This window comes from Atta colombica, unplaced genomic scaffold (assembly GCF_001594045.1).
Source record: "Atta colombica isolate Treedump-2 unplaced genomic scaffold, Acol1.0 scaffold252, whole genome shotgun sequence".
Lineage (NCBI taxonomy): Eukaryota > Metazoa > Arthropoda > Insecta > Hymenoptera > Formicidae > Atta > Atta colombica.
The window spans coordinates 1567117-1575293 of record NW_017259351.1 but is presented as its reverse complement, the minus strand read 5'-3'; the positions used below and the strand labels follow the sequence as shown (position 1 = coordinate 1575293).

The 8177-nt window shown below is 28.9% G+C and overlaps 1 long non-coding RNA gene across 1 annotated transcript; it reads left to right on the top strand.

Annotated features, from left to right (window-relative positions):
• Positions 1-1066: 1066 nt before the first annotated feature.
• LOC108688997 lies at positions 1067-6271 on the top strand. The gene is made up of 3 exons (XR_001931822.1): positions 1067-1386; positions 1735-1845; positions 6124-6271. It is a non-coding gene; the product is annotated as an uncharacterized LOC108688997 (long non-coding RNA).
• The last annotated feature ends 1906 nt before the right edge of the window (positions 6272-8177 follow it).

Here is an 8177-nt window from a genome sequence, read left to right as displayed (position 1 = left end):
AAAAGTATAAATAATTTCAATATTAAAATAAATATCAGATATTGTGTAAAAGTCAATAAATATTTTTCTCCATTGATTATAAATATCAATTATATAATGATTAACGATTGAGAAAATAATTGCTTTTAGCGAAAAAAGTTTCGTATTGGAAATAAATAATATAATCATGGAGAGAATTTTCTTTTAAAATTTATTCTGAAAATATAGTAGTGGTACAATATAATATTTTAAAGATTTTTATCACACACTTCAATAAAATGGATTAAATTTATTTTATACGTCATTGTAGTTTTATTAATGAATGAGAGAGATTTACATTAAAATTCTTTGAAATACAATGTTGTTCTACGACTGTCATATTTTCAGGGTAAATTCTAAGAAAAAATTCTCTCCGTGTATGATTATATTATCTTTTATCTATTTTATGCGAGTTTTTTTTAATGAAATCTTATCTTTAAAAATATTTTAAAAAATATATGTAATATATAATATGTAATATGAAATAAAATTGAGCAAGAGCAATATAGATTATGATATTTTTGATAAGAAAAATAATTTTTGAATGAAATTTCATAGGATAGAAATTGCGAATAAAAAGATCCTGATTTTATACAATATTCTGTATAAATCATTCTTGTTTTTAACTTTATTATTCTTTATGATTAAATCTCTTGCTTTTATATTCTTTCCGAGATAAATAGAAAGGCATTGCGTAGGCGAGATTACACAAAAAAAAAACATAACAGTCAACGTCACAATGTGCGATATGCGGACGTCAATCATTGCAGAACATCAGGTACTCCCTACGCTTTCATATTGCGAAACGAGCCACGATAATCTCTTATCGTTATGAACAACGCATTCCTCGCGACACAATTCGTGGACGTGTGGACGTTCTAGTTATCGCAATCAGCGTATCGCAACTTGGCAATATTAATGATAAAGCATGCAGCACAATGCGAAATGTTCGAAATATCCGATTGAGAGATCATCATTGATGAAAGTTCGATTATCAATGATGATGCAATTGAGATTGATTTTTCACGCGATCGAGATGACGAACTTAAGCATTAATTTGCGACGTGTTGCAAGATATCGCGTGAGTCTATTGTGATATTGATACGCGTGAATACGATACGCTTTGTGTGCACACAAGTTACGGAACAATATCTTACACCGGCGTGTACTCAATAATCTAAACAAAATTGCATGTGTGACAGGATTTCGAAATATTGAGACATTTTAAGTAAACGCAGCACCGAAAGTAGTATATTAGCACTTAATTTTGTCAATAATAAGACATTGTTGCCGAAAATTGAAAATGCGACGAATGTTGAGTTGATTTTTCCTTGAAGGGAAGGCAATAAAAATTTATCTCAGAATTTTGTAAGTATGTACGTGCTTAATTTAATTTCCAATCTTATTTGACAAGATTTTTATGCTAATTTAAAAATTTTTAAAGAACTTATAGTGTAATTTTGTAGCGAACACATATCCGCAAGGAATTATTTCTATTTATATTAATTATATAGATGCACCTTCTTTGTATATAGGCACACATAAATTAATTTTTTTAAAGAAAAAATTTTTGAGACGACCTCAATTTTTATTTTTATTTTTTTTCATTATACATATATTATAACAAAAAATTGTCAATTATATTACCATTGTAACAATTCTTAAGTTAGAATACTTTTATTTATTTAATTTCTCTTTCATTTTATCTTTTTATAGAATTAACAAGAAAAGAAACTTGATTTCATCGTTGTAATATACATAGAATTGCTTACGCCAATGACTCCGCGAATGGAGATTTCCATTGCAAGAGGACTGGCGCCTACAATGGTATGTCATTGTCTGAGTTATTTGCGGGAAATCTGCGTCGGCAAAAATAGAAATATATGTATATGTACGAGATGAATAAGGAAAAAGGATGACGTGGGGCTAGCACGTGCGTCTTTAGTTTGACAATCAGTTTTGCATAAGCTTCCCCGAATAGGACAATTTTCTTTGAATTAAATTCCCAATCAAAATTCGAAAATAGAAATTCTATTTTCAATCAATTCGAAAGTAGAAATGTTATTCTCAGTTAAAAATTTGACAATAGGATTTCTTTATTGTTTTAAATTAATTTTTATTGTTGCCCAATCAATATATAATCGTCAAATGTTATATTGTCAATCACTCACGATTGACTTTTTGAAAAAAACATGTGATTTGTCTATTCATTATTTAATAATATTAAATACTATTAAATAATATTAAATTTAATATTAAATACTTAATAAATGTTTACAAGAAGTTATTTAAAGGATAATTAAAGCGAGAGATAATTAAATCTTTCACGATCTTTTTCAGTAGGAAATAATTAAATTTCTTGCTGATTCGAATTGTTTGCGGCTAGACACCTCACTGTATTTATATAAATAACATATTTATATGAATAACGAGAAAATCACTTTTATTTAGCTATATGTTTTTTATGAACAATAACATAGTTTTTATTTATTAATATTTTTATAATTAAATCACTTTTTAAAATTGACGCAGATCTTGTCAAGTAATATTTGAGATAAAATTATGTACTTTCAAAGTAATTTTTATTCATCAATCAACATGAATCATCATTTGTCACAATTTTCCATCTCTAGAAAGCTTTCTCTCATCTCTTTTTTAGAAAGTCAATCAAATCAGAGCATTATTATCTCAAAATACAATTTAATAGAAAAACTGACGAATTCTTTGTTCGAATTTAGTCGATCTAAACAGAAAATCGATAAGAAATTCACTGCTTTTCTGAAATACGTATTAGCTAATGAATGAGATCCGTTTAATCGGCTGCATTAGTTTTGCAATAATTAAGATATAATATGCCTCTCTGAGGCCTGCATCCGCCAACGGGAAGTTCATCAAGGTACACGTACGCCTACGTCCGTTTATCAATTTCATTCTCGAGCACGTCCATTCAGCTCCCACATGTATCATATCATAGACTAACACCTACACTTGATCTCCACTTGCACTTGCGTGGCGTCCTCTTCGTCCTGCTCGTTCCTCGTCACGACTTCTCTGCATCTCTGCGAATAATCCAACTTTCCTACACGTATCCTGGCCTCAATACGCCAAATACATTCTCTGAAAGCATGGGTCGAAACAAAAATTTGTAATGCTACGAATTCCAAAATTCAATTCCAGTAGTTATAATTTTAATAAAAATAAATGAAATTTAAATTAAAAACGATTTTTAAAGATTAAAATTTTTATTTTCGAAAGATTACTATTTTTTGAGTTTTTGTGTGTTTGATAATTTTTGTATATAAAAAACTTCGAGTTGAACAAAATTCTTATTTTGTAAGCCTGTCACATGACAAAAAATCTTGCAAAAATTTTCGATATTCTAATGCGAAAGTTTAAAGTTTTTCTTATAAAATCGTTTATTTAAATATTCCTAAGATTTTTTGTGTTACTGAATTATCGCAGATTAAATAAAAGGAAGGTTTACTTCGATTGCTCATAACTCTCTTAAAATTTATTATATCGCAATTTAAAAAAAATAGATTTTTAAAACTAAAAGTCTATCGGTATAATTGCCAATTTTTTTTAACGTGCAGACATGATACAAATGAAGTAGCTCTACAAACTTTCCGATTCAAGAGAATATTTTGTCAGTGACGCATTGTACGTTCGCAAAGAAAATTTGTATATTGCCATCATTATTTTTAATTTTTAATCTAGTAAAATGACGGGATATTTTCAATTCCTACATTTCCAGCTTTATGCTGAAAGTCTGACGAAAGTCGCGATACATCTGACGAGGAAAATCTTCCTAGCTGTTCAATTACAGCTCTCTATAATTTATGTTTTTTTCTAGAGTCTCGAAATGCATCGAATTTTTTTTATTTTCGAATAAACAGATTTAATCTTGGAGGAAAGAACATCCTTGACAAAGGACTATATTCAGTTGTAATCGCGAATAATCACTATAGTAGGATGCGACATATCAACGCAAAAAGAAAAAAATTAACAAACGAACATGAAATTATTTTGCTAATCTGGAAACTCAGGACATTTTATTATCCTAAATTTGCGTGATGCGACTACTAATTTTTGTATTTTCCATACAAAATATTAAGTAATCAATATACAGTAATTAAGTAATTACACAATAATTATGCATAATAACTGCAATTATCAACAATAATTGAACGACGTAATTCTGGAAATTAATTAGAGTAGAAAATTGTGAAATTATATTTTACACACATATTAATCCATTATCCTGTTACAGATCTTTATTATCGAGGTGTGATGTTGATTTTTAATTCTTTTCAGAATTAAAATTCTCAGTCGATCACGTGTCTCTTATATTTCTCATCTGCGATTTCAATTTCTCGGCTTACTCGTGTAGCCCATTAAAATTATATCGGATGTGCTGATTGCAAATATCTCGCGTAGTATTTAAAAATGAAATGAATTCAGGTCGCTGGACTTTTTCTGAGCATGGCGCGGAATAGGAGTGTCGATCAATACGCTCGTTACTGTTTCAGATTCTTTGTGAGTTATTCATCAACCGCCGTCTATCTGCGCATTAATTTGATTAACTCGCGCGAGAGTAATATATACGTAAATGGCGATCGACCACGCACGATAGAAAGCTTTCATTCTACGTGGGAGGATACAAATGGAGTTCTATAATGAAGCACGTGCTTTCCACAGTCGCTAATTAATTTAATACGTAAACATCCAATATACATGTCCGCTGATGGATATCGTGCCTAAGCATATAATTTTAAGGCCGTTTTATCTGTGACAAATCGATTTGCTATCAGAAAGTATTAAAAAAAAAGAAAAATCAAGCAATATTAAGGAAATTAGAACAAACGAAATTATTTTTTTAATCTGAAAACTTAAGACGTTTTTATCTTAAACTTGCGATATGACTACTGAATTTTTTACATACAAAATACAGTAATTAAATAATTATACAATGATTATATAAAATAATCATACACTGAGAGAACGGTTTTGCTAAAAATTTAGTTAGATACAGATCTGAAAATAATTTTATTCGACTATTAAAATATGTTATGTAGGACACTGAAATATTTAAAAATTTAGTTAGATATAGACCTAAAAATAATTTTTAGATCTAAAAAAATAATTAGGACGCTCAAAATGATTGCCAGAATGTTAAAAATTTTTGCAGCATTCCTCATCATGTTTGAAATTTCTAAGTAATTATTTTGATGGGCCAACAAAATTATTTTTAGATCTGTATCTTATTAAATTTTTAGATACTTCATCAAAATCGTTCTTTCTACACAATAATTGGATAGTATAAGTGGAAATCGACAAAGAAACGTTTACATATAAGTGAAGGAAGTCATATTCGGTCAAAGTAGGTCTTAGTGGCTATGATAATGATTGCGTTCAGCAGAAGAACAGCTTTATAACTATTGTAAGATTCTTTAATAATGCTCTTAGTTCCATATGAATCTAAATGCATAACCAATATTAAAGAATCTCATAACAAAGTTACTTTTTCTGCTAAACACAGTCAATATTTTTGCATGAATTTCACATGATTTTGACCTTCTTTTCTTATCTATATGTGTTGAAAGAAAAAATTAATCATACTTTGCGAACTGACTCGCTTTAAATTTGTGGAGTTTCTTCTGAAGTCTAGGTTTCTTCTGAAGTCTAGGTTTCTTCTGAAGAGAGGAATTCCCGGAATTCAAGGGTTGGCGAACTTTTATTATAAATCTAGTGAACTTTTATCAGGAGTTTGTAACAGGAGTCTGTAAACACTGATTATATAATGACAGATGTGTTTGCCGAGAAAGCTTTACGGAATTAACTGATAGACAATGATTTACCAACCTTTCCCAAGAAAATTCTCTTCCTCTTTTCCTCTCTTCCTTTCTTTCTTTTTCTCGATAAAATCGATTATCTCTTGCGGACCGAGGGTAATCATCTCGTATCCTTCAGAAAACTTTCCACTAGCGACAACTCGGCTCCGCTTCTTTTTTCTGATCTTTCTTTGTGCGCGCGCGCGCTGACGTCAATTATTTCATTGTAATACATAACTTTGCAACGCTCATTATGCACGTTTATTCTTTCCAGGTTATCAACGGGGTCTATCACACATATTGTATATACGTATATAAGAAAAGCTGGAGCTGTGAACAGCGGAATATACTATTATATGATTACACGCACATTTGTTTGTAATGAGCTATTATAATTAATAATTGATGATTTTACGCTGCACCGGCCACTTTTTACGCGATGCTAACTCAATCCTGGTCACTTTTAATTATCTTGTTATTTGAATATCATCATTGCCTAGATAATGTGTTAAGTATTATATTAATAAACAAATATAGGATTTCACAAATTTTTGAAATTTTTTGGAAATTGTTTATCCATTATTAATGGAAATTGTTGTATAATGATATATGTATATACAGGATATTTTCTAATTGGACATAAATCGACAGAGTAAGTATCATTTTATCTTTGTTATTTAATGAAATATCAAGAAAGAAAATATTTGTGTCGATTTGTGTCATAAATGGAAAGCTTTCATGATTTTTAACAAAAAAGATTACACACCGATCTAAATTGGACTCATTTTCTTATTAATGGTATATAGATATGACTTCGAGGCGTAGCATATCTCTCATAAGTCTTGTCAAAATAAATATTGAAATAGTCCTGGTTTTTGATTTCAGAGATAATGGTTCTTTTCTTTAAACTTTTACATATTTTTTTGTCAAGGAGAATATAAAAAGAATATATTTTTTTATATGTAAATGTCTTTATACATTAACATACATATAAATATAATACACAAGTAAAAGAAAATATATTATTGCAATAATAACTGAGTAATAAACTGAAGAGAGTAAGCTTAAGGAGATCTTAAAGTCGTCTGTTTTCATAATTAAAATGTAAATGATAATATAGTTCAAACCGGTCAGTTTATACGAAAAAAGTTGGAAAATTATAGTTTTGTTATCAGTTTCTGAGTCAATAATATTTGCTTTATATGTAAGTTATATGTAAAACACACACACACACACACACACACACACACACACACACACACACACACACACACACACACACACACCTTATATGATAAAATAATCTTGGGATTATACGAATAAATAGTATTGAGTTTTTAGAATTAGATATTTAATATAAAACATTAATTAGTTAAGTTAGAAAATTTGTGCGTATGTGTGTGTGTGCAATATTGATATAATAGATGATGTGTCAATACATAAATCGTATTTGAAATTCCTACTGAATCGGTAAAAGAAATGACTTTATTAGAATCTTAAGGCGGAAAACTATGCAACTGCATTATTGACAGCTGCATTATTATTTAAAATGTATTATTAATTGCATTGATCACGTTATTTAATTCGTATTTGGCAAATATGGTAATACGATATAACAATATAAACATTGTTTATGACGTGTGATATGACAATTTGTTTTGTTTAATATATTTTGTCTAGTTTTGCTGTGTCATATTTTCTGCAAGTGGTTCGTATTTCGCAAACGACATATAAAGAAATATACATATAAAGAAAAAAATCGGAGATGCGCATTATATTAATTGTTATACATGTTATAATCAAGACTTACCTAATACATTCAAGTAGAATAACTTTACAAAAGGGACAATTTTGCTAAAGCATTAAAAATTTTAGCTATACATACAGAATAATTTTGTTCGACTATCAAAATAATTATATAGGACATTCAAACTAGAATGTTAAAAATTTTTGCAGTATTACTCATCGTACTTGAAATTCCTAAGTAATTATTTTGATAGTCCAATAAAATTATTTTCAAATCTGCATCTCGCAAAATTTTTAGAGATTGCACTATAGTAAAATCATCTTTTTCGTGCGAAAAGTAGAATAAAGTGACTTTTCGATTCAATCAGATAAATTTTTAACCAATGGAAATAATAAAAGTCAGTAAATCTAGAATTTATTATGGTTTTTTCCATTCATTTTATTTTTCCGGCTAACTCGGGATTTTTGTATTATCTTGTTCGTCACGCATGTGTCGATAATATTGTTTCACATTTATCCAATAGATAGTTTTATCATTATTGGAATGAAATGATAAAGGTAGGAGAAGAAAATAAAAATACA